Here is a 27,658-nt window from a genome sequence, read left to right on the forward strand (position 1 = left end):
CATCCTATTTCATTTATAATGGAGGGACTCTGGAAGTCACAAAGCCTATTTTTATAGGGCCATCAGGCGGCCCTTACTATTCTTAAAAGGCCAGCAGTCGGCCCTCGTATTGTTAGAGAGCCATCTGCCGGCTATGCTTTGTTGTTCCCATTATTAACGAGTGTGTCCCCTATACTGTTATTGCGTATGCAGTGACTGCAAGGGCTGCCAAAAATTCGGACGCAACCCAATACCCCTTTGAATAGACATAGAGGAGGGTCTCAGTAAAAAAAAATGTTCCCATTATAAAGGAGCGGGTATCCTTTGTGGTAATGCCCATGCTGTGACTGCAAAGGCTGCCAAAATTTGGGAATAACCCCATTAAAAATTTAAAGACACAGTAATGACATGTTTCCATTACAAAGGAGCGGGTGTGCTATATAGTTATAGGGTATGCAGCGGGTCCAACGGCTGACAAAATTTAGGAAAAACCCCACTAGCAAATTAAAGACACATACAGCAGGGCCACAGTAATGACAAATTCACATTAGAAAGAAGAGGGTCTCCCATACTGTTTGCCTATGCAGTGAAGCAACGGCTGCCAAAAATTTGGAGGAAGTCCAATGCCCCTTGGAAGAGACGTAGAGGGCCTCATGAAAAAATGTTCCCATTATTAGGAAGTGGGTCTCCCATAGTGTTGGCCTATGCAGTGAATGCAAGGGCTGCCAAAAATTGGGAGGTACTCCAATGTCCCTTGGAAGAGACGTTGGGGAGGGCCTAATAAAAAAATGTTCCCATTAGAAAGGAGCGGGTCTCCTATACTTGTAATGCCCGGCTTCCATTATGTTAACCCAGTGTGCCGTCAGCGAGATGTACCGTCCCTGCTCACAAGCACTTGTCCACGTGTCCGTGGTTAGGTGGAACTTCCCGGTAACTGCGTTGTTGTAGGCACGGCTAATGTTTTGGGACACGTGCTTGTGTAATGCGGGGAACGCACAAAAGAAATAGTGCAGGCTGGGGACCGAGTACCAGGGATCGGCTGTCGCCATCAGGTTGCGGAATGCTTCTGTCTCCACGAGCCTAAAAGGCAACATTTCGAGCGCAAGCAGTCGCAAAATGTGGAAATTTAGAAGGGTGGCCTGTGGTGCATTGGCTGTATATTTGCGCTTGCGTTCCAAGGATTGGGGTATGGACAACTGAACGCTGCGCTGGGACATGGATGTGCTTCCTGATGTGGCTACTTGAGAGTGTGCAATGACAGGTGCAGGGCAGGAGGCATCTTCGCATGCACCATGGACAGTGTATTTGCTTGCATACACAACAGCGGAAGAAGCTGTGGTGCCACCCGCAGACACTGTTCCTGGACCCTGGGGTTTGGCCCACAAAGTCGGGTGCTTTGCTGCCATGTGTCTGATCATGCTGGTGGTGGTCAGGCTGGTCATTTTGCCACCCCTGCTGATGCTGGTGGTTCAAATGGTCTTTTTGGGGTTATCGGCAGAGTCTAAAAAACAACCAGACTCGGGAAGACCTAACAGTTGTATTGGCAACTTCCTTCGTGTTGGTGTTACAGTGAACGGTTGCCTACCTTCTGTCTGCGGCCACCACACTGCTTCTTCCTGCCTGTTGGGGTGCTCTGCCTCCCTCCCCCTTTGTGCTGCTCTCCTTGCTCTGCATGTCCTCCTGCCATATTGGGTCAGTTACTATATCATCCACCTCCTCGTCTTCCACTTCCGCACTCTAGTGCTCCTCCTGACTTTCTGGCAATTGTGTCTCATCATTGTCCACCTCTTGTGACACTTTCCCACCGTCACCTTCGTGTGACCGTGGCTGCTCAAATATTTGGGCATCGCTACATGTGATCTCCTCTTGCCCCGCTTCAAGTGGACCGGGCGAGAGGCCTGAATCTATAACTGGAAAAGTGAATAGCTCTTCAGAGTGTCCAAGTGTCCAAGTGTGGGATCAGTTTTCTCTGTGCACTAGGCATGGTGGAAGGAAGGAGGTTCAGGGTGAGGATTATGCACATATGTTGCAAACTAGGAGTCTGTTAGACTTTAGTCTGTGTCAATCACCTTAAGTGTGGCCATTGCTTAAGTGTGAGGAAATATGAATTAATCCTGAATTGAACCTGAAGTGAACTGAAGGTAACTGGATACTAAGTCACAGTAAACAATGTTTGTCTTTGTTTCCACTCTCACCCCCTTAATCCTTCAACTTTTCCAACCACCCCTAATCCCTACACCTAGTAATGAACTCTTCATCTCTCCCTCCCTTCTCCCCACCCATCTCACCTCCTCTTCAGAGCTATTCCTCAACATACAATCCTTTGTCTCCAAACACAGACAGCCACCTCATGCCCTCTCCTGCTCCCACCTACTAACGCTTTCTCTGCTCCTCCTCACTGCCGGCGTCATCTCTCCACATCCCGGCCCTCCTCACCACATCCCTACAATCACTTCCACCTCCTACCCACGATCTATCCCAAACTCTCGTAACCCTTCTAACCTTATACCCATCCACCCAGCCCTCGCTTCCCCAGTCCCTCTAACAGGAGCTCACTCGCTCCGTCTGCAACAAACTTTCCTACATTCACGACCTCTTCATCACTAACCAGCTTTCCTTCCTCGGCATCACTGAAACCTGGCTCACCCCCTCTGACACAACCTCTCCTGCTGCACTTTCGTACGGCGGATTCCACCTCTCCCATACCCCCCGCCCCACTGGCAAGCACAGTGGAGGAATAGGTTTCCTCCTCTCAGATAACTGCTCCTTCACCCATATCCCACTGCCGCCATCCATTATTCTCCCCTCTTTTGAAGTGCACTGCGTGCACATCTACTCCCCTTCCAACCTCTAACTGGCTGTCATTTACCGTCCCCCAAGATCAACCACCACTTTCTTTGACCACTTCACCACTTAGCTACTTAATTTCCTCTCCCTTGACATCCCCACTATCCTCATGGGCGACTTTAACATCCCCATGACACTTCCCTCTCAGCTGCCTCTAAGCTTCTATCTCTCACTTCCTCCTTCGGTCTTACTCAGTGGTCTTCCACACCCACCCACAAAGACAGCCACACACTGGACTTCATCTTCACCCGCCTCTGTTCCCTATCTATCCTCTCTAACTCACCTCTCCCTCTTTCTGACCACAACCTACTTACATTCTCTACCCTCTCCTCTCCAGGGCAACAATCCCCATTCTACAAACCTGCATACCCTCGCAGAAATCTCAAACACCTTGACCTACACTCACTCTCTGAATGCTTTCTCCCTCTTACAGACATTAGCTCCTTACAATGATGCAGATGTTGCTGCCACTTTATACAACACCACAACAGCTGCAGTTCTCGATTCGGTCGCCCTCCTCACACAAACCAAAACTCGCACAATCAACAGACAACCCTGGCACACCAGCCTAATTAAAGAACTGCGACGGGCCTCCTGGGTTGCTGAGCGTAGATGGAAAATGTCCCACTCCAATGAGTACTTCATCGCATTCAAACAGTCCCTCACTACCGTCAAGTCCACACTCACTGCAGGATAACCATACAAACTTTGCATCTCTCATATCCTCCCTGTCTCACAACCCCAAAAAACTATTCAACACCTTCAATTCTCTCCTCCATCCCCCAGTGCCTCCTCCCTCTCCTCTTATTTCAGCCGAAGACTTTGCCTCATTCTTCAAGCAGAAGATTGAAGATTGACACCATCAGACAAAGCTTTTGCCTAAAGCCCCCACAGCCCCTCCCCACACCTACTCAACCCTCCTCCTCCAACACCACCTTCTCCACCAATACGTAAGATCAATTTTCCTCTTTACACTCCAAATCACACCTCACCACCTGTAAACTTGACCCAATCCCGTCCCACCTCATCCCAAACCTTACCACTATCTTCATCCCACCCCTAGCTCACCTCTTCAACCTGTCACTAACAACTGGTGTCTTCCCCTCATGCTTCAAACATGCCTCAATCACACCCATCTTCAAAAAGCCCTCCCTTGACCAATCCTCTCTGACTAGCTATCGCCCCATATCACTTCTCCCCTATGCCTCAAAACTACTGGAACAACACTTCCATTCTGAGCTGTCCTCCCACCTCACCTCCTGCTCCCTCTTAGACCACCTACAATCTGGTTTCCGACCATTCTACTGAAACTGCACTAAATAAAGTCACCAATGACCTACTAACCGCCAAATCCAAGCGACACTACTCTGTCCTCCTCCTCCTAGTCATCTACCTTCGACACAGTGGACCATTCCCTCTTACTACAAACTCTCTCATCTCTTGGCATCACAGATTTGGCCCTATCCTGGATCTCCTCATACTTAACAGACAGGACATTCAGTATCTCCCACTCACACACCACCTCCTCATCTCACCCCCTATCTGTCGGTGTCCCCCAAGGTTCAGTTCTAGGATCCCTACTCTTCTCCATCTACACCTTAGGCCTGGGACAGCTCATAGAGTCTCATGGCTTTCATTATCACCTCTATTAACATGGACAAAACAGAATTCATCATCTTTCCGCCATCTCATTCAATCCCCCAACTGACCTATCTATCAACGTCAATGGCTGCCCACTCTCCCCAGTCCCTCAAGCTAGCTTCCTTGGGGTAACCCTGGACTCTGAACTCTCCTTCAAACCACATATCCAAGCCCTTTCCACTTCCTGCTGACTCCAATTCAAAAATATCTCTCGGATCCGCACATTCCTCAACCATGAATCTGCAAAAACACAAGTGCACGTCCTCATCATCTCCCGCCTTGACTACTGCAACCTCCTGCTCTGTGGCCTCCCTTCCAACACTCTCGCACCCCTCCAATCCATCCTAAACTATTCTGCCTGACTAATCCACCTGTCCCCCCGCTATTCCCCAGCCTCTCCGCTCTGTCAATCTCTTCACTGGCTCCCCATTGCTCAGAGACTCCAGTTCAAAACACTAACCATGGCATACAAAGCCATTCACGACCTGTCTCCTCCATATATCTCTGACCTAGTCTCCCATTACATACCCGCACGCAACCTCCGATCCTCACAAGATCTCCTTCTCTACTCCCCTCTTATCTCCTCCTCCCATAATCGCATACAAGATTTCTCCCATGCTTCCCCCCTACCCCAACACATCAGACTCTCGTCGACCGTGGAAACCTTCAAAAGGAGCCTGAAGACCCACCTCTTCCGACAAGCCTACAACCTGCAGTACCCACCGCTTCACCATACCGCTGCTCCTGTACCAGTCGCTGTCACATTGTGTTCAAGATTATTTTAATTGTTTTTGCTATGTATACCCCTTTTTTTCATGTAAAGCGCCATGGAATAAATGGTGCTTTAATAATAAATAATAATAATATACAGTACAGACTCACAGCTACTGAGACTTGACCGTGTGGAAGACAAGGTGGTGGTGGTGGTGGCGGCTAAGTGACTGGAAACATTATCTGCTATCTAACCAATAACCTCTTGACACTGCTCTGTGTTCAGTAGTGGTGTTGTGTGGTCCCCTATTAATTGGGACAGGAAGGCACAATTTCTGCTTGTTCACGGCCTCGGCCTCTGCATGCACCATCACCATCACCATCACGTCCAGTTCCCCGTCCATTGCCACGTGCCTTGCCCATTTTAAATGGAGGACAATATCTTCCACGCTCACTACAAATGGCTGAATTTGGAGCAAACTTATATGTGATCCGTGTGACGGAGAAACCACAGTTTTAAATACCTGGCCTGTAGGTAACTATTTTGTACAGCAAACTGGTGTCAATAGCTTCACTGACACACTGAAACAAATTTTTAATGGAGGCCAGAAATGGCAGTATTTTCTGAAAACTTATATGTGATCCATGTGATGGAGAAAACACAGTTTTAAATACCTGGTCTGTAGGTAACTATTATGAATAGCAAACTGGTGTCAATAGCTTCACTGACACACTGAAACAAATTTTTAATGGAGGCCAGAAATGGCAGTATTTTCTCAAAACATATATGTGATCCGTGTGATTTAGAAAAGACAGTTTTAAATACCTGGCCTGTAGGTAATTATTTTGAATAGCAAACTGGTGTCAATTGCTTCACTGACACACTGAAAGAAATTTTTAATGGAGGCCATAAATGGCAGTATTTTTAGCGCAATTATATGTGATCCATGTGACGGACAAACACAGTTTTAAATAGCTGGATTTTTAGCACTGTAATATGGAAAGGACCTGGCTGTATTCTGCAGTGCCAACAAGCAAACGGCACAGAAAAACGGTGTTCTCTGGATTGTTTTTTAAGCAAATAATGAGGATTAAGAACCAAAAAAAATTATTTCTTGCCCCTGAGACCTGGACCTATTTCTAGAAATATCTAACAGCAGCAGCAGCAGACAAAACTGGAATGGAGCCTCTTGTGCTATATGCACTGCAGTCTGCTATATACCCTGCCTGCCTGCCTATTTACACTGCCTGCCTGATATCTCTGCAGATGGATTAGTCCTCAGAAGGACTGTTTGTTGAGATGGATATGTGTCTCTAATATAGTTTGGTACACCTACACTAACTAGAAAAAAGCAAATGTCTCCCAAGCTAAGCAGCACCTCTCCCTACAGTGTCTGATTCTGGAGTGACTGTGACGAGCATGACGGCGCCAGATCTTATATAGACCTGATGACGCTGTGCGGCCAGCCAATCACTGTAATGCCACAACCAACATGGCTACGGCATTACAGTGAGTGGCAGGCAATCCCTACATGTTCATTGGCTTTGTAAAGAGTGCCAAACATGCAGGCAGGAGACCCGAGCTCCCGCTGCGCAACCCTGGAAATACTCGTCAGGCGCCGAGCATCTCGAGCAGTGAGATGCTCGGGCGAGCACCGAGCAGTAGCGAGCATGCTCGGTCATCACTACTAAAGATTAATTTTGATTCTATTTTTATCAAGATAAATACATTTTAAAGAGGGTTGCCTCATTAGAGGCAACTATTCACTACTTTTGGGATATAACAAAACTCCACACTTCTGGGAGGCAGCAGTATGAAGTGGAAGCGTGGACCAAGGGCCAGGGTGGTGAGTGAATCGGCATCCCTGCCATGGGAGAGGAGGAAGGGAAGCATGCAGGGATGTCGACGCTACAGCACTATAATCAATAGTTAATTGAATTGACAACTAATCTTAGGTATCATAGTTGTCAATAGCCCATTCTATAGCTTAGAATCACCCCCCAATCTTTTGTGTTCTATCATTCATATCTCAGCCATGGTAATAGTATCCTGCTATATAACAGCAGCTGTGTTGCATGCAACACACCACGCAACATTTCATACCAATTCAATGACAATATCATCTTTAAATGACTCCCTCAGGAACATATCAATCTCATTTTACAGATCCTACTACCCAATTTCTTAAATATCATTATGACGCGCCCCTGGGCCTGTGTCGCGCTGCGGTGCGCACGCGGGAGCTTACCCGGAGCCGGATCCGTGGAGGGTTGTAATCTCGTGGCGGTGACCCGGTCCGTGCCCAGGGAGTCAAACTAGACGGCAGTCTATTAGTAGTAAATAGTTGATGACTACGCCACCCGTTGAGTGCAGCCAGGAAGCTGCTGCTGCAGGGCAGACCGCTGAGGCCGGTGGTAGGATGGTGCAGCGTGATAGTATAACCCCCAACGGGAGGGGTATGGCCTCAGGGCAGCCGACGTGGATGATGGGGGTAGCAGGAACCACTCAGAGACGGTACGGTGTAGTTCAGGGTCTTTACTGGTAACAACGACAGACCCTCCCGGAGTACTTGCTAGCAAACAGGGCCTGGTCAGTCTTTGAGCAGATGGGATCTCCCCTGGCCAGGCGTAGTTGTAGGCCTCCCAAACTGACTGTACTCTTCTGGCTACCTTGCTAGAAGCTGATGTAAGTAGCCCACGTCCCTGAGTGTACCGTGTGGTGCTCACCCGTATGGCCGGTGACTCGGGGCCTTCTAATGGCTTCCGCTCCACGATGGCGGTGCTGGTCCCACGCGTGTGACCGTGCCTTCGGGCTTCTGGGCCAGAGGACCTGAAATCCCCTGCCCGACGGATTCTGCTGCTGGGTAGGAGTTAGTCCCCACAGCCTCGGACTCCGGGTCCGGTAAAGAATCTTCTTAGTCAGGGCGAGCTCTGTAGCTGCCAGCCCCTGACTCCTTGTAACTCTGCTGTTTCCTATGCTGCTTCTCTTCTCCACTCTCCTTGTCTGACTCACCCTGCCTCAGCCCCGGGTTTATACAGGGGAAGTTCTTCCCCTCCCAAGACTGGGCAGGAGGTGTGGCATGCACAGGATCCCTGACCAAAGGACCTCCCACCTGCTCTCAGACATAACATTACATTACTGTGGAAAACCAGACCCCTGGGGTGCCACATTCCCCCCTAGTGAAATTTAGTACTCCGGGACTAAACACATTTAGAAAAACATAACAAAGTATAACAATAACAACACAATAAGAAAAACATATAAGATGGTTGCGGCGTGTCCGCAACCGGGTGCAGTCTTTGAAGAAAAGCAAAGGTGTCCATTTCACCAACACAGGGAGACGTAACCAGGTAGGGGTCTGTCCTACCCCGAGTCCTTAACAGTCTCTAGTCCATCCTGGGTTACGCTCCAACTATATACAAGGATTCCCGGTAAATCCACCAAGGTTTCCTAAAAACAACTGGAAACACAAAATTATTCACAAGCAACAATACACAGAAAAACATAAATAAAACAATTCATACACTTTAAATTCTCCAGCGTGCGGGTAACTGGCCTCTAGTGGCCCGAGTGGACCTACGGAGCTGACTGTCTGGCCCTGAACTACAGGGTGTAGGAGCTGTCAAGGGTAAACTGGGCAGCTGTCTACCGGCTCTTTGTCTCACTAGGGGTACGGCAGGCTCACTATAAGCAGAGGGTTGATTCTCCTGTTCTGCTTGTGTGGAGTCTTCTGCCTCCTGGACCGGCTGTTCTTCCAGCTCTACCCGTTGCTCCGTAGGTTCTTGGGATGATGGTTGGAGGAAGGTGAGTACGGGTACCACAACTGCACCATTGACTTGAGTCCAAGACTGAGGAAAGTCCCCGAGCACGGTACTAACCATATCTTCCCTTTCTTCCACGGGTCGATGGTCTTCTTGTTCTTCTTCAGGGTTCCTCAGTTGTTCGGGACACTTCTTCAGGTGGTCCCGGGATACAATGGCTGTGGTTTCCCCTCCGTCTTTACTGATGGTACAGACCTTCGGGTTCTCGTGGCTTGAGGGCAGTACGGTGTACGGGTCCTTCTCCCACTGGTCGTCCAACTTGTGGAGCCGTCTCTTCCTCTTCAAGACCTGCTCTCCGGGTACCAGGGGAACAGCGGGAGCATACTGGTTGTAAGTTTTCTCTTGTCTTTCCCTAGCCTGACAGAGACTTCGCTCCACGCTCTCCTGTACTCTCCGGTACTGCTGCTGCCTCTCTGTGTCCCAGTCTGTTTCTGGTGAAGTGTCCTCGGGGGTCAGGACTCCCATTTCCAGGTCAACAGGTAACTTACCAGGTCTTGCCCTCATTAGGTAAGCCGGGGTACAGTTGGTGGAACCTACCGGGATGTGGTTGTATAGGTCCACCAGATCGGGCAACTTTTCAGGCCACAGACTGCGTTCTTCCAGGGGCAACGTTTTTAGAAGATCCATTACCACCTGGTTCATTTTTTCACAAAGTCCATTAGTCTGCGGATGGTAGGGTGTCGTCCTTATCTTCCGGCAGCCATACAGATTGCAGAATTCCTGAAAGACCTCCGCTTCAAAGGCAGGTCCCTGGTCCGTCAGCACTTGGTCCGGGTACCCGTGTGGACGGCAGAAGTGCTGCTGGAAGGCTCTAGCTGCTGTTTGAGCCGTTAAGTCCTTGACGGGGACGACAACCAAGAACCGGGAGTAATGATCCACGATGGTTAACGCGTAGACGTAGCCACTTCTGCTTGGGGTCAGTTTTACATGATCCAAGGCTACCAGTTCCAACGGTTGCCGGGTGACGATGGACTGCAGGGGAGTCTTCTGGCTGGCCCGGTCCTTCCTTCTCAGATTGCACGGGCCACAGTCTCTGCACCACTTCTCGATGGTTCCCCTCATGCCTACCCAGTGGAACCGCTCGCGCAGCAGGAACTCCAGCTTTTTCCACCCAAAGTGTCCAGCTCCGTCGTGGTATGCCTCCATCACCATGGCTGCGTCTCTTCGTGGCACCACTACTTGCCAGAGTAGTTCATGCGTCCGGGAGTTGACCATTCTGTGGCACAACTTCCCCTTGTAAAGGAATAGTCGACTCTTCTCCGCCCATAGTTGTTTGGCTTCCTCCGGAGCGTCTGGTTCAAGTCGAGCCTCCGGCCGAGTCAGCATCTCCTTCACCAGTCGGACGGCAGGGTCGCTGTCTTGCGTTTCCGCCCAGTTGTAGTGGGGTAAGGGGTTCAACGTAGCAGCCTGTTTACCCCTTACCCGATGGGAATACTGGATAGTCCCATGACGGTGGAACGCAGGGAGTTCAACTTCTTCCAGTCCCTCCGGATCTTCTCCTTCGTCCGGCAGGTTGGGCATCCTGGACAGGGCATCCGCGTTAGTATTGGAGCGTCCTGCCCGGTATTTGATTGTGAACTCATAGTTGGACAGACGGGCCATCCACCTCTGCTCCAGGGCACCGAGTCTTGCCGTGTCCAGGTGTATCAACGGGTTGTTATCCGTGTATACGGTGAACCGGGAAGAAGCGAGGTAATGCCTAAAGCGCTCGGTGACTGCCCATACCACGGCCAGGAACTCTAGCTTAAATGAGCTGTAATTCTCGGGGTTCCTTTCGGTGGGTCGCAGTTTTCGGCTGGCATAGGAGATCACTCGTTCTCTCCCCTGCTGAATCTGGGATAGTACGGCTCCTAGCCCGATGTTACTGGCGTCGGTGTAGAGGATGAAGGGCTGGCTATAGTCTGGGTACGCCAAGATTTCATCCCCCGTGAGGGCCATCTTCAGCTGGCGGAAGGACTCTTCTTCTAGCTCTTCCCATTTGAAGGGCGGCTTCTGGTTCTTGGCCTTCCGGGACTGGCCTATCAGGAGGTCCTGCATAGGCGCTGCCTTTTTGGTGAAACCGGGAATAAACCTTCGGTAGTAGCCTACCAACCCTAGGAACTGCCGCACTTCTTTTACGCTGGAGGGGCTTGGCCATCCCTTAATTGCGGTGATCTTATCGGGGTCGGGAGCCACTCCGTCAGCGCTCACCACGTGTCCCAGGTATTGCACCTTTGGTTTCAGGAGGTGACACTTGGAGGGTTTCACCTTTAGGCCGTAACTCGCCAGAGCTTCGAACACCTCCGCCAGGTGTTTCAGGTGGTCCTCATAAGTTTTGGAGTATACGATGACATCGTCCAGGTACAACAGGACCGTCTCGAAGTTTCTGTGGCCCAGACAGCACTCCATTAATCGTTGGAAGGTTCCTGGGGCGTTGCAGAGTCCGAACGGCATGCAGGTGAACTCACTAAGTCCCATCGGGGTGGTGAATGCGGTCTTCTCCCGGTCCGCCTCTGCTACAGGAACCTGCCAGTACCCGCTAGTGAGATCCAAGGTAGAGAAGAAGTTAGCAGATCTTAAAGCAGCCAATGACTCCTCTATCCTTGGTAAGGGGTACGCATCCTTGTGTGTGATACGGTTGATTTTCCGGTAATCTACACACATCCTCATGGTGTTGTCTTTCTTTTTGACTAAAACTAGTGGGGCTGCCCAGGGGCTACAGCTATCCCGGATTACCCCAGCCTCCTTCATGTCTCTAAGCATCCCCTTGGCGTGTTGGTAATGTGCAGGGGGTACGGGTCGATACCTCTCTTTTATGGGAGGATGATCTCCCGTGGGGATGCGGTGTTCTACCCCCTTGACTCGCCCGAAGTCTAACGGGTGTTTACTAAACACTCTCTCATACTCTTGAACCACCCGATAGACTCCTTGTTTCTGATGTGAGGGAGTGGAATCAGTACCCAAATGTAGTTGCTGACACCAGTCCTCCATGTCTTTCTTAGAGCCGTTACCTTCCTCCGGGTGAGATGGAGGCAAGGGTTCCACAGATTGTATAGAATTTTGATTAGTGGTATATAATTTGGCTAGCGTGGCATACCGGGGCAGGTACACTTCCCTCTCCCCGATATTTATTATGCGAATGGGCACCCTCCCATGGCGTACATTGACCACCCCCCGTGCTGTCAAAATGGTGGGCCTACTGTCTGAGTAAACTGGTTCTACCATTGCCTGGTAATCTCTTCCTCTCAGACCAATAGCTGCCCGGCACCAAATCATCATTTCACTTTTTGGGGGCATGGCAATAGGAAAAGGGTCACACATTCTTACGCTACCAATCTCACCGCCGGAGAGTTCCACTTGTTGCCGTTGCATCAGTGCCCGGATCTCTTTCTGGAGCACCCGCTGCTCGCCGGAGCTGGCGTTCTTGGCAACCTGCTGTAAAAGGAAAATCACCTCTGCAAGACAATTTTCAATTACGTTAGTTCCTAGAGTTATTTTTGGGTGACTCTCATGTTTATCAATATCTACAATGATCAGTCCCTGTGCGGCCAGTTCGACTCTACCGATTTTGAGGGCCACCTCCTTAAATCCGATCTGTGGCACGGGCTGGCCATTGCTGGCGATGATACTCAAGTCGTCGTCAGGGTAGTGGGTAATATCCGAGTCATTCCAGTACTGCTTGAAGAGCACGTACGGGATGGTGGTGACCTGTGACCCGGTATCCAGTAGGGCACTCATGGGAATGCCATCCAGTACCACAGGCAAGACTGGACGTCCTCCCACATATCTGTCGCGCCAGTTCGATGGGCCTGGTGATCTTTTTCCTGGGGGTTGGCCCTCTACCCCAGGTTGTGCCCGTTTAAAGAACAGTACCTTTCCATATGTCCGGGTTGATTGCAGCGGCGGCAGATGGGTCGTCCGTCCTCGCTGTATCGGTCACTGGGTCTTCCTCTGGCCGGTGGGGTCCTCCTTGGTCGACGCCACGGGATGTCCTCCGGTCCGGATGCCAGCTGGATCTTCCCTGGGGTGGAAACCTGTAAAGACTGCACAGTTCGGGTTAGCGCAGCAACGCTCTTAGCTAGCTCTTGGACCTGATGGTGTAGGTCTGGAGCCGGGTCATTGTCCAAAGCCTGCGCATCAGCTCCCACAGGCCCTGCTGACAAGGGCGCCGCCTCCTGGTAGTAAGTGGTAGTGGGGCGTCTGTGGGTCACAACGCCACCTGGTGCCGGTTCTCGGAGCACCCGGATGGCTCTGTCCTTGAACTGTGCAAAGTCCAGATGGGGATCCTGTAAGGCCATTGCCCGCAACTGGGTTCGGTGGGCATTGCAATATAAACCCTCTATAAATTGTTCAGTCAACAGCCTGTCCTCGTTTCCCACCCCATCAGGGTCGGTCTGCTTTATGGCCCTCAGGGCCTCTTGTAGGTTTAGTGCATAGTCCCTTATACTCTCATGCGCTCGCTGCTTGCACCCGTAGAATCTAAGCTTAATCTCGGCTGAGGTGCGGGTATCAAAGGTGTCCTTCAGCCGGGTTAGTATCCCTGCGACAGTCTTCCTCCCAGGTGGCCAGGATTTTACTTCCCTTTTGGCTGCCCCGGTTAGTTGGGCCACCAGGATGCTCACTTTTTGCTCTTCTGTGAGGGGGTACACCTGGAAGAGGCTATCCAGCTTTTCTCTAAAGTCATGCAGGGTATGTGACTCCCCTGAGTACTGGGGTAGCCAAGCTGCTCCCGGGATATAGGGCATGGTGAAGGGCATAACTGCAGCAGCGGTAGCGCTGGCGGGGGTTGGGGCAGTGAAGCTCTCCTCCGTATCCGACATCTTCCTCCCCCCTAGTGGACCGTGGCCTACCTTGCGATGATCCTCTTCCGTAGGCCGCGGCTCCGCAGTGGATCGTCAGGGTTGAGGACCTTCCGTCGCGCTCCTGTGACGTCGGCGTCTGCTGGGCTCCTTCCAGGACCTTACGCAACGTCCGGACGTGAGGCGGGGCTTCAGTTCTCGCGCGCTTTCGGAGTCCACGCCCCTCTTCTTCCCGCGCGGCGTCCTCAAGATGGCGTCCAATGGCGGGAAAACTCCACGGATGGCGGGAAGAAGGTCGAAGATGGCGCCGGATGGCGGGAAAACTTCGCGGATGGCGGGAAGAAGGTAGAAGATGGCGCCGGATGGCGGGAAACCTCCACGGATAGCGGGAATCTTCACCACTGGTAAGTTTGAACAGTCTTTGCTTTTCAGGCACGCAGTACCCGGTGGTTGCGGGCACGAAATCCTGCCGACTACGCCAAAGTTGACGCGCCCCTGGGCCTGTGTCGCGCTGCGGTGCGCACGCGGGAGCTTACCCGGAGCCGGATCCGTGGAGGGTTGTAATCTCGTGGCGGTGACCCGGTCCGTGCCCAGGGAGTCAAACTAGACGGCAGTCTATTAGTAGTAAATAGTTGATGACTACGCCACCCGTTGAGTGCAGCCAGGAAGCTGCTGCTGCAGGGCAGACCGCTGAGGCCGGTGGTAGGATGGTGCAGCGTGATAGTATAACCCCCAACGGGAGGGGTATGGCCTCAGGGCAGCCGACGTGGATGATGGGGGTAGCAGGAACCACTCAGAGACGGTACGGTGTAGTTCAGGGTCTTTACTGGTAACAACGACAGACCCTCCCGGAGTACTTGCTAGCAAACGGGGCCTGGTCAGTCTTTGAGCAGATGGGATCTCCCCTGGCCAGGCGTAGTTGTAGGCCTCCCAAACTGACTGTACTCTTCTGGCTACCTTGCTAGAAGCTGATGTAAGTAGCCCACGTCCCTGAGTGTACCGTGTGGTGCTCACCCGTATGGCCGGTGACTCGGGGCCTTCTAATGGCTTCCGCTCCACGATGGCGGTGCTGGTCCCACGCGTGTGACCGTGCCTTCGGGCTTCTGGGCCAGAGGACCTGAAATCCCCTGCCCGACGGATTCTGCTGCTGGGTAGGAGTTAGTCCCCACAGCCTCGGACTCCGGGTCCGGTAAAGAATCTTCTTAGTCAGGGCGAGCTCTGTAGCTGCCAGCCCCTGACTCCTTGTAACTCTGCTGTTTCCTATGCTGCTTCTCTTCTCCACTCTCCTTGTCTGACTCACCCTGCCTCAGCCCCGGGTTTATACAGGGGAAGTTCTTCCCCTCCCAAGACTGGGCAGGAGGTGTGGCATGCACAGGATCCCTGACCAAAGGACCTCCCACCTGCTCTCAGACATAACATTACATTACTGTGGAAAACCAGACCCCTGGGGTGCCACAATTATATTACAAAAGCCCCTCCCTTGTCATTTTCCAAGGACCTCAATGCTTCCTATTCTTGCTGAAAAAGGTTTTACCTAATTTTACAACTAACTCATTGCAAGTTATTTTTCAACTATTTTATACCACCTCACTAAACATTTCCAGAGATGGACGTACCACATCAACATTAAATCAGATTATCCTCTGTACGTGTAGTAACCCTTACATTTGTCAATTTGACTATAGTATGGAACAGTGAGTATTTTAATTCATATACAGCTGATACTAATGATAAAATGGGCCATAACATATACCTGCTTGTCCTTTGTGTTCTGATTCCACCAAGGCTGATGCCCCTACACAGCCGGACAACTCCTGTATGCCCATCATGTTATATCTATACTGTACTTTTGCTGCTTCTGGGGCTGCCAAAGCTTTCCATACATAGCTAGACATCTCATTTCCTGTCCCATTATATCCTATACTGTGCTGTTGCTAACCCTGAAATTACGGAAGGTATATCCAGTTCCAGTTCATTCTGTTTTAAGTCTATATAGTGTGCTGCTGCTGGGAATGTTACCCTGCACAGGGTAAGTAAAAGAAACATGAAACTGAACCCAAAAATGCATAAATTTTGGACAGATTTTTAAAAAGGCAGTGATTCTTCACTTTCCAAACACCAGACCTGTTGCTGCACCAAAAAAGGGACAAGTTTTGGACAGCTTGTTAAAAAGCCATTTTTCTTCATTTTCAAAAAAACAAATGTGTTCCTAATTCCCTAAAACTGATATTTTTAAGACCACCATTTATCAATAAGTTATGGCTTCTTCCATATATAAACAACATATAGCATCTGTCTCTAAAAATGATAATTTTTAGAAAGTATTTTAATTTTGAAAATCTTAAAAAGTCAGACAGTGTAGTGTGTTCGTTACTACCATTCACCACCCATTTTTCCATAGCCATAACTGATGAAGTCACTTTGACATTACTAAGGCTTTGTTTGTTTAAGCAGCTTGATAAGAGTTTGATACATTTCTAGGAGACCTCAGATAACTGATGTCTTTTAAGACATTTGGAGGCTTTGCAGGACTTTTGATTTGATTCAATTCACCACAAAAAAAAGTTATTTCAGTGAAGCTGGACAATTCATATTTTAAAATATTTGATTTATTCTATTTAGCAAGTATAATAAACAATGTACCTTTTTGCCAATTCAGATTACAATATGACATTTTCAACTTAATCTGAAGATAGAACTAGTGAAAATCAATCTCCAAATCAAAATAATTAGTTTCACACATGAGATTAAAACCAAGTCCTTAAAGGGTTATTCCCTTCTTCATTGGGCATTGTTGTAAAATGCTTATAAAAACAAGTATTTTTTGCAATTTACTGTTTACTAAAATTTTCAGCAGCTGTTCTTAATACTTTTCTTCTGTTTACAACCTCAGTGAAGAAGCTATGGCTGAATATGCTCAGTGCTTGCAAGCACTTTTCTATTGATCTTGAAAACACTAACCTGAAACTGACAAAGGTTGGGATCTAACAGTTCACATCAGCGATCCCAGACAGTTTTAAGGCAGTGCTTACAAGCTCCAAAAGGTCTTCAGCGATGCAAAAATGATAAAAAGCTGTATCTTGTATCAAATATGCTAATATAAAAGAGTCCTTAGTTGCAATAGATTTATGACTTCTACAACCTCAATTCCAAAAAAAGTTGGGACACTGTAAAATGTAAAGAAAACAACAATACATTGATTTGGAAATCTTTTATAGCCATTTATTCAAAACATAGAACATATATTAAAAGTTAAAAGTTAGACATTTTTCGTTTCATTTGAAAACAAAAAAGTAATTTAGAAATTAATGGCAGCAACACATCTCAGAAATGTTGGGACAATGTTAACTTAAGGCTTTAAAAGTAAGTGGTACTAATGAAAATCAGCTGGAAAGTCAATTTTTAACAAAGTCACATTTTTTTTTTATAACAAGAGCATGTTAGAGATGCAGAGTCTCTAAAAAGCAAAGATGATTAGAGATTCACCAATCTGAGAACAACTAAGCCTAAAAACTGTGAAACAATTTCAGAAAGATGTTCCTCAATGTAAAATTGCTAAGACTTTAAATAGCCCACATCTACAGTCATGGCCAAAAGTTTTGAGAATGACACCAAAATTATATTTTCTCATGATCTGCTGGCCTCTGGCTTTTATTAGTATTTGTCTGATGTTTATATCACATACAGAAATATAATTGCAATCATATTATGAGTACCAATAGGTTATATTGACAGTTAGAATGAGTTAATGCAGCAAGTCAATATTTGCAGTGTTGCCCCTTCTTCTTCAAGACCTCTGTAATTCTCCCTGGCATGCTCTCAATCAACTTTTGGACCAAATCCTGATTGATAGCAGTCCATTCTTGCATAATCAATGCTTGCATTTTGCCAGAATTTGTTGGTTTTTGTTTGTCCACCCGTCTCTTGATGATTGACCACAAGTTCTCAATGGGATTAAGATCTGGGGAGTTTCCAGGCCATGGACCCAAAATCTCTATGTTTTGTTCCATGAGCCATTTAGTTATCACCTTTGCTTTATGGCAAGGTGCTCCATCATGCTGGAAAAGGCATTGTTGGGCGCCAAACTGCTCTTGGACGGTTGGGAGAAGTTGCTCTTGGAGGACATTCTGGTACCATTCTTTATTCATGGCTGTGTTTTTAGGCAAGACTGTGAGTGAGCCGATTCCCTTGGCTGAGAAGCAATCCCACACATGAATGGTTTCAGGATGCTTTACAGTTGGCATGAGACAAGACTGGTGGTAGCGCTCACCTCTTCTTCTCCGAATAAGCTGTTTTCCAGATGTCCCAAACAATCGAAAAGGGGATTCATCAGAGAAAATGACTTTGCCCCAGTCCTCAGCAGTCCACTCCCTGTACCTTTTGCAGATTATCAGTCGGTCCCTGATGTTTTTTCTGGAGAGAAGTGGCTTCTTTGCTGCCCTCCTTGAAACCAGCCCTTGCTCAAAGAGTCTCCGCCTCACAGTGCGTGCAGAAGCACTCACACCAGCCTGCTGCCATTCCTGAGCAAGCTCGGCACTGCTGGTAGTCCGATCCCGCAGCTGAAACAGTTTTAAGATACGGTCCTGGTGCTTGCTGGTCTTTCTTGGGCGCCCTGGAGCCTTTTTGACAACAATGGAAGCTCTCTCCTTGAAGTTCTTGATGATGCGATAGATTGTTGACTGAGGTGCAATCTTTGTAGCTGCGATACTCTTCCCTGTTATGCCATTTTTGTGCAGTTCAATGATGGCTGCACGTGTTTCTTTGGAGATAACCATGGTTAGCTGAAGAGAAACAATGATACCAAGAACCAGCCTCCTTTTAAAGTGTCCAGTGATGTCATTCTTACTTAATCATGACTGATTGATCGCCAGCCCTGTCCTCATCAACACCCACACCTGTGTTAATGGATCAATCACTAAAACGATGTTAGCTGCTCCTTTTAAGGCAGGACTGCAATGATGTTGAAATGTGTTTTGGGGGTTAAAGTTCATTTTCTGGGCAAATATTGACTTTGCAAGTACAGTAATTGCTGTTAAGCTGATCACTCTTTGACATTCAGGAGTATATGCAAATTGCCATTACAAAAAATGAAGCAGTAAACTTTGGAAAAATTACTATTTGTCTCATTCTCAATACTTTTGGCCATGACTGTACAGTACATAACATCATCAAAAGATTCAGAGATTCTGGAGAAATCCAAATGCACAAGTGGCAAGGTCGACTGGATGCCCATAATCTACGAGCCCTCAGGTGGCACTACATTCATTGCATTAAAAACAAGCATGATTTGGTTGTCCACTGCTTGGACTCAGAAATACTTCCAGAAATCATTGTCTGTGAAAACAGTTCAACCTGATCCAGAAACGCCACAATCTTTCCTGAGCCAAAGGTAATTTAAAATAGACTAAGCTAAAAATGTATAACTATTCTGTGGTCAGATGATTCAAGATGTGAAATTCTTTATGGAAACCACAGATGTCATGTCTTGCAGACTGAAGAGGAGAGGAACCCTACAGCTAGTTATCAGTACACAGTTCAAAAGCCTGCATGTCTGATGGTGTGGGGTTGCATTAGTGGCTATGAGCAGTTTACACATCTTGAATGGCACTATTAATGCTGAGCATTATATAGAGGTTTTAGAAAAAGATATGCTGCATCCAGACAACATCTATTTCAGGAAAGGACTAGCATATTTCAGCAAAACAATGGGAGGCCACATACGACATCTATCACAACAGTATGGCTTTGCAAAAGAAGAGTTTGGGTGATAAACTGTCTGCCTGCTGTACCGATATTTCATGAATAGAAAACATTTGGCGCATTATAAAATTAAAAATCCAGCAAAGAAGACATATTACTGTTGAGCAGCTAATATTCTTTATGTGATAAAATTAGAACAACATTCCTCTCCCAAAACTCCGGCAATTGGTCTCTTCACTTTCAAAAATTTTATAAACTGTTGTAAGAAAAGGGGAATTCTACACAATGGAAAATATGGTCCTGTCCTGACTTTTTGGAGATGTGTTGCTGCCATTAATTTTCAATCAATGTTGTGTTGTGAATAAAATATGGCTTTAAGAGATTTTCATATTATTGCATTCTTGTATTTTTTTTTGTTTAGGGGATTGATTTTTATTATGGAGTGATCATAAAGTAAATTGTGTGATTAGACAATTATTTACCTCTATAAACAGATTTTGTTTGATGTTATAGAATAGACTATGGTGTGAATTTAAAATTTCACAGCATGGAGTAAAATCCACACTGATATTTTCTACAGGATTTTTATGGTAAGCACAAAAACCCCACTACAGATTTTATTTGTAATTCAAATTTTCTCTGCAAACTTGTTTTTTACATTCCATGTTTATTAAAATTTGATCTTTACAAGGAGAATGGAAACTGCATAAACATTAGAAGGGTCGTCTGATCTCAGAAGAAAAGGTTGTCTGGATTGAAGACTGCCGAATTGTGACTAAGCAATGTCACACTGTCAAAATTCTCTGTATTCTCCATGCAGATTGGGTGGTCAAGTGACTGCATATATGTGATTTGCGATTCATATGCCCACTAGACTCCTTTGTTTTTTTCAATTCACTTCTATTGAGAGAAGCCAGATGAGAGCAGTGGACATTTGACCACAAGTATGCAAATTGCATACATGCAGTCACATGATAGCCCACCCGGATGTGGAATACAGGGGAACCATGACAGTGTGTGCATCATATAGTCATGAGTAGGTAGTCTGCAGTCATATAGATTGACTGCATATTCTTTTTTTGAGACCAGGCAACACCTTTAAATTAATACAGACATTTAAACAATATAATGGCAATAAACTATAACTTAAAGAGAACCTGTCATCAGGATTATCCATATTAAACTATAGGCATGAGTAGAATGGCGTTGTCATACTGATTCAGTTGATACCTTCAGTGTAGAAATCTGTGGCCTGGTTTTTGTTAATTCATCATAAGAAGTTTCAGCTTCCTAAGATCTTTGTGCATCGAGGCAGGACTATGGGCCGGGATTGTGGGTACGGTCTGTGGCTCTACCATGGCCCCTCTGCTGCCTCTGGTGTTTTTAACTTCTTTCTGACTTAAATTTCACTCTGGAAGCTTTGGAATCCCTGGCCTATAGTGATCACTGGGCCACAGATGAGATGCGATGGAGGATTGGACAGTGTGCGGAGAAGCAGGGGGAACGGCTGGAGAGGTGGGTGATGATGTGTGTATAAGTATTATTTAAAATTTTACATCTTAAGTTTATTATGCTTTGGGGTCTCTATAGACCTCAGAGCAACATAAGGGACAATACTTTTTCAGAGAATACCTTCTCTGTGAATCGAATTTCCCAGTAATAACCTCCTGAAAAGGCTAATTCAAATTTTGGTTGATTATTAGAGATGAGCGAGAACTAAAATGCTCGGGTACTCGATTCTCATGTCGCGCAAATTGGAATGCTCGAATGCTCGGTCCAAGTAACGAGCCCAATGTAAGTCTATGGGAAAGTCAAGCATTTTTCCGGCGGCTCCCCCCGGCGGTCTGCAGAGGGCCTAAAAATTGCCCAAATCAATGATAACAGTGCTCAAATGACATGGGAACAGTATGGGGAAGACCCCTGAAAGCATTTCTAACTCCCAGGTCACTGCTGTCAACAACTTTGTCAGAGGTATTACGCCACTTTTATGGACTCACAATAAAACATACAAAAACAAAAACAAAATGGATTTTCCTGGGAAATATGTTAAGGACCATCCTTTCCAGGATAATGACAAAAATGCTCCTCCATACCTTGTTCACACGTAGCATTTTTGATGCATTTTTGCACTGCTTTCAACCAAGACAAATGCATTTACCGGGAAATATTTTAACATTTTACAACCTTATCTGGCCATGTGGTGTGTGAAACATCATCAGACATAACCTTTTTCATTTATGAAGGAGAGATTGTGAAAGTCACAAACACTATTTTAACAGCTTTACTATTCCTGAAGAGTCGGCAGTCGGCTATGCTTTGCTGTTAACATTATTAAAGAGTGGGTCTCCTATACTGTTATTGCATATGCAGTGACTGCAAGGGCAACCAAAAATTTGGACGCACCCCAATACCCCTTTGAAGGATATAGTAAAAAATTTTTCCCATTATAAAGGAGTGGGTCTAATATAGTGGTAATGCCCATGCAGTGACTGCAAGGGTTGCCAAAATTTGGGAAAACCCCCAATAACAATTTAAAGACACAGAGGTGGGCCTCAGAAATGACATGTTCCCATTAGAAAGAAGCTGGTTTGCTATCCAGCTATAGGGTATGTAGTGAGTCCAACGGCTGCCAAAATTTAGGAAAAACCCCACTAACAATTTAAACACAGATAGAGCTGGGCCACAGTAATGACATGTTCCTATTAGAAAGGAGAGGGTCTGCAATCCAGTTATAGGATATGCAGTGAGTCCAATGGCTGCCAAAATTTAGGAAAAACCCCACTAACAATTTAAACACACATAGAGCTGGGCCACAGTGTACGATATGAGTACTATCTGTTCCCATTAAAAAGGAGTGGGTCTCCCATACTGTTTGCCTATGCAGTGAATGCAACGGCTGTCAAAAGTATGGAGGCACTCCAATTCCCCTTGCAAGAGACGTTGAGGTCGGAGGGCCTCCTGAAAACAATGTTCCCATTATTAGGAAGGGGGTCTCCCATACTGTTTGCCTATGCAGTGAATGCAACGTCTACCAAAAATTTGAAGGAACGCCAATGTCCCTTGCAAGAGACGTAGATATGGTGATATGGTAGATATGGTGGTGATATGGAGGAGGATGTGGAGGATGAGGAGAAGGAGGAGGAAAAGAGAAAATAGACAAAATGAGGAAGCAAATACCCATGTCTGAATGTGAAGACAGAGGTGCATGGGAATAGATTTAGACCTCCCCCAAAAAAACCACTGTATTTGAGTATGTTACGCTGCTATCAATCGGTGCTACAAAAACAGAGACCCGCATAATGTAGAGAAAGTGGGATAGGTATCCGGTGATCAATGCCGAATCCTAACCACCAAAAAAGTCTACTCAAATCTATACAATTGAAAAAAGGAGAAAGAGAGTAGCATGGCATACATCAAATATTATTAAGAAGTGATATTTAAAATTACAATATCATATAAATACATAATACACAAATGTGACATGGGAACAAAGTACAGTACAGACCAAAAGTTTGGACACACCTCATTTAAAGATTTTTCTGTATTTTCATTACTTTGAAAATTGTACATTCATACTGAAGGCATCAAAACTATGAATTAACAAATGTGGAATTATATACTTAACAAAAAATTGTGAAACAACTGAAAATATGTCTTATATTCTAGGTTCTTAAAAGTAGCCACCTTTTGCTTTGATGACTGCTTTGCACACTCTTGGCATTCTCTTGATGAGCTTCAAGAGGTAGTCAGCGGAAATGGTCTTCCAACAATCTTGAAGGAGTTCCCAGAGATGCTTAGCACTTGTTGGCCTTTTGCCTTCACTCTGCGGTCCAGCTCACCCCAAACCATCTCGATTGGGTTCAGGTCTGGTGACTGTGGAGGCCAGGTCATCTGGCGTAGCACCCCATCACTCTCCCTCTTGGTCAAATAGCCCTTACGCAGCCTGGAGGTGTGTTTGGGGTCATTGTCCTGTTGATAAATAAATGATGGTCCAACTAAACGCAAAGCGGATGGAATAGCATGCCGCTGCAAGATGCTGTAGTAGCCATGCTGGTTCAGTATGCCGTCAATTTTGAATAAATCCCCAACAGTGTTACCAGCAAAGCACCCCCACACCATCACACCTCCTCCTCCATGCTTCACTGTGGGAACCAGGCATGCAGAGTCCATCCGTTCACCTTTTCTGCGTCGCACAAAGACACGGTGGTTGGAACCAAAGATCTCAAATTTGGACTCATCAGACCAAAGCACAGATTTCCACTGGTCTAATGTCCATTCCTTGTGTTCTTTAGCCCAAACAAGTCTCTTCTGCTTGTTGCCTTTCCTTAGCAGTGGTTTCCTAGCAACTATTTTACCATGAAGGCCTGCTACACAAAGTCTTCTCTTAACAGTTGTTGTAGAGATGTGTCTGCTGCTTGAACTCTGTGAGGCATTGACCTGGTCTCTATTCTGAGCTGCTGATAAACTTATCCTCAGAAGCAGAGGTGTCTCTTGGTCTTCCTTTCCTGGGGCGGTCCTCATGTGAGCCAGTTTCTTTGTAGCGCTTGATGGTATTTGCAACTGCACTTGGGGACACTTTCAAAGTTTGCCCAATTTTTCGGACTGACTGACCTTCATTTCTTAAAGTAATGATGGCCACTCATTTTTCTTTACTTAGCTGCTTCTTTCTTGCCATAATACAAATTCTAACAGTCTATTCAGTAGGACTATCAGCTGTGTATCCACCAGACTTCTGCACAACACAACTGATGGTCCCAACCCCATTTAAAAGGCAAGAAATCCCACTTATTAAACCTGACAGGGCACACCTGTGAAGTAAAAACCATTTCCGGCGACTACCTCTTGAAGCTCATCAAGAGAATGCCAAGAGTGTGCAAAGCAGTCATCAAAGCAAAAGGTGGCTACTTTGAAGAACCTAGAATATAAGACATATTTTCAGTTGTTTCGCACTTTTTTGTTAAGTATATTATTCCACATTTGTTAATTCATAGTTTTGATGCCTTCAGTGTGAATGTACAATTTTCAAAGTCATGAAAATACAGAAAAATCTTTAAATGAGAAGGTGTGTCCAAACTTTTGGTCTGTACTGTAGGTCGGGTGATATGACATCCTGCCTCGTCAGAATAGGCCTCAGTATATACCATGGGAGTAACGGGAGGCGATATTCATCTATAGAATAGCCAAATGGCTTATACCAAGGTATAGGAGTAAATATATTCAAGTGAAGAAAGAAGCGGCAACCTCCAAGAGACTTACCACATTGATATAGTGCTCATCAACCAAGGAAGGGTGTCACACAGAGTTGTGAAAGTGAAAGGAATGTGCCCAAATGCACATTTAGCCTGTAACCAGGAAGGCTTTCTCAAGAGGCGCTAGTGACTCACAAGGACCTTCTTAAATACACCCCTAGATGGTCACCTGACAGGTCATGTGACCATACAATGTCAGGTCCTATTGTGCCAGCAAAGACCTTCTTAAACACGTCCCTGAATAATTACCTCACAAGTCATGTGACCGTACAATGTCAGGTCCTATTGTGCCAGCATACTTGATGGCGCATGCGTAATGAGCACCATCCCTCGCCACACGAGTCTAAGCCGTCAGGCCATCGGCGTGTGTTCGGGAGCAGGAGTGACTGCACACCAAAGATTCACAGTGGGCATATAGACAGGCGGGCATGTGCATGCCGAGGATGTGCATCACCACGCAGGCGCACAGCAGCAAGGCATATAACAGGGGCTAAGTATAAACAAAAGAAAAAAAGTTGCTGGTATCCATGTTAGAGCAAATATAAAAGTATGTATCTCCCAAAATGTAACAGTGCTGGGGTGAGACAGCAGTAGGGTATATATCTATGCAATAAAAAAAAATCCACAGAAATAACATCACTCATATTATGAAAATACATACATAATAAACCACAAATAAAGAGGAGTTTGTAAATACAAATGCACAAAAATTCCCACCCCATCAATCAATAATGCAACAGATGTGTAGATCTGAACAGAGTCCAAATACTAAGCTATAAAGGAGAATGTCCGAGGATCTGCAGGAATGATCGGACCCAATAGCCAAATGGGATACATAGGAAGGTCCAGATGAAAAATCACTATATAAAACAAGAAAGGATAAAGTTAAAAACATTGAAAAGAATAAAATCAAGCCCAGTCCAGAGTGGAAAAGGACAAAAAAATCAAAGATGGCAGGAGAGCACATATTTTTAAAGGAAAGACGAAAAACCCAAACTTTCATTCAGACCCCGCGGAGCCATGGTGTGCAGGATGGAAATCCATCTAGTCTCCCTCTGTGACAGGAATTGTCTGGCATTACATCACCGGAAGCCAAGATTAACTACATTGATACCACGTATCTTCAAACTTTTACGATCGCATTTATAAACTGCTTTAAAATGTCGTGGCAGCGTCTTCAGCTCATGGGGGTCAGCAATCATTCTGGCTGCGCCAATGTCCTGCACGTGCTCCCGCACACTGACCCTAAGTTCTCTAGAGGTTAATCCTACATATATCAATTGGCAAGCACACGTGACATAATATACCATGTGTGTAGTGCCACATGAGACATATGTGGCCGCAGGACATTGGCGCAAGCCAGACAATGGCCACAGGGGAAACAGCCCACCATGGGTCCACGGGATCTGAAGGGGTTTGGAGGAGTTGGAACATAGTGACTCGATACGAGTAAATCACGCAAATTATTCCCACAATGAGCAGTCATAAGTGGGTAATTATTCCAATGTTGGGACAGGATGCATTGCATCGCCCCCCCAATTATGATTATAAGTGGAGATAAAGAGTATCAAGTCCGATGCATGTGTAAGTTGCCGGTGAGCAGGGTATAAAAGACGGTTACGAAAAGTGTTTCAGGCCCTCCCATAGCCACGGCTGATGCATCTACTACTATAGCCTCGCTGTTTAAAGCGTTCAGCCAGATCTGTGGCCTGTTTCTCAAATTTGAGATCGATGGAACATATTCGCCTCATCCTGAGAAACTGTCCGACAGGGATGGCCCGAAAGGTCGAGGAGTTATGTGCTGAAGCGGCATGGAGCAATGAATTCACAGCAGTCGGCTTCCTATAGATGTCGGTCTGGAGGACGGAGTGTGAGTCCACCTTCAGAGCAACTTCCAGGAGCTTGATACGCGTCTGATAATAAGTGTATGTCAAATTAATGCCCCATGAGTTGGTATTAAGCTGCTTCATGAAATTACTGAGCTCCGCAACAGTCCCCCGCCAAAAGAAAAGTATATCTTCTATATACCTGAGCCAGGACATGACGTGGTCACCAAAAAGGTCCCACTCCCAGGCACCCAGGAAGAGGTTGGCGTACAAGGGCGCGCAGGCCGCCCCCATAGCCGTGCTGCGCCGTTGATGGTAGACCGTATATTTAAATAAAAAATAATTGTGGCAAAGGACGAAGTGGAGGAGCTCAAGGAGAAACTCCCGTGATGGGCCATCCAGGTCGGAGGTCCCCAGGAAGAGGCGGACTGCAGACAGACCCAGATCATGGCTGATACATGTATAGAGGCTCTCAACATCGGTCGTCACCATGAGAGTGCCCTAAACAGTCACTAAACAGCGCCTCTTGAGAAAGCCTTCCTGGTTACAGGCGAAACGTGCATTGGGGCGCGTTCCTTTCACTTTCACAGCTCTGTGTGACACCCTGCCTTGGTTCATGGGCACTATATCAATGTGGTAAGTCTATTGAAGGTTGCCGCTTCTTTCTTCACTTGAATATATTTACTCCTATACAATGCTATAAGCCGTTTGGCTATTCTATAGATGGATATCACCTCCCGTTACTCCCATGGTATATACTGAGGCCTATTCTGATGAGGCAGGATGTCATATCACACGACCTACTTTGTTCCCATGTCACATTTGTGTTTTATGTATTTATATGATATTGTAATTTTAACTATCACTTCTTAATAAAATTTGATGTATGCCATGCTACTCTCTTTCTCCTTTTTTCTATCATTCAGAGGTGTTGAAAAGTCTGGCCCAATCCAGCCCTTGTTCATTTTTATAAGAGTCAGCCTGTCAGCATTTTCACTTGACAGGCGGATGCACCTATCGGTTATAATTCCACCAGCGGCACTAAAAACCTGCTCTGACAAAATCCTAGCGGCAGGGCAGGCCAGGACCTTCAAGGCATAGAGAG

The sequence above is a fragment of the Phyllobates terribilis genome, unplaced genomic scaffold, assembly GCF_046119375.1.
Source record: "Phyllobates terribilis strain yellow unplaced genomic scaffold, ASM4611937v1 Scaffold_11__3_contigs__length_659146591, whole genome shotgun sequence".
Taxonomy (NCBI): Eukaryota; Metazoa; Chordata; class Amphibia; order Anura; family Dendrobatidae; genus Phyllobates; species Phyllobates terribilis.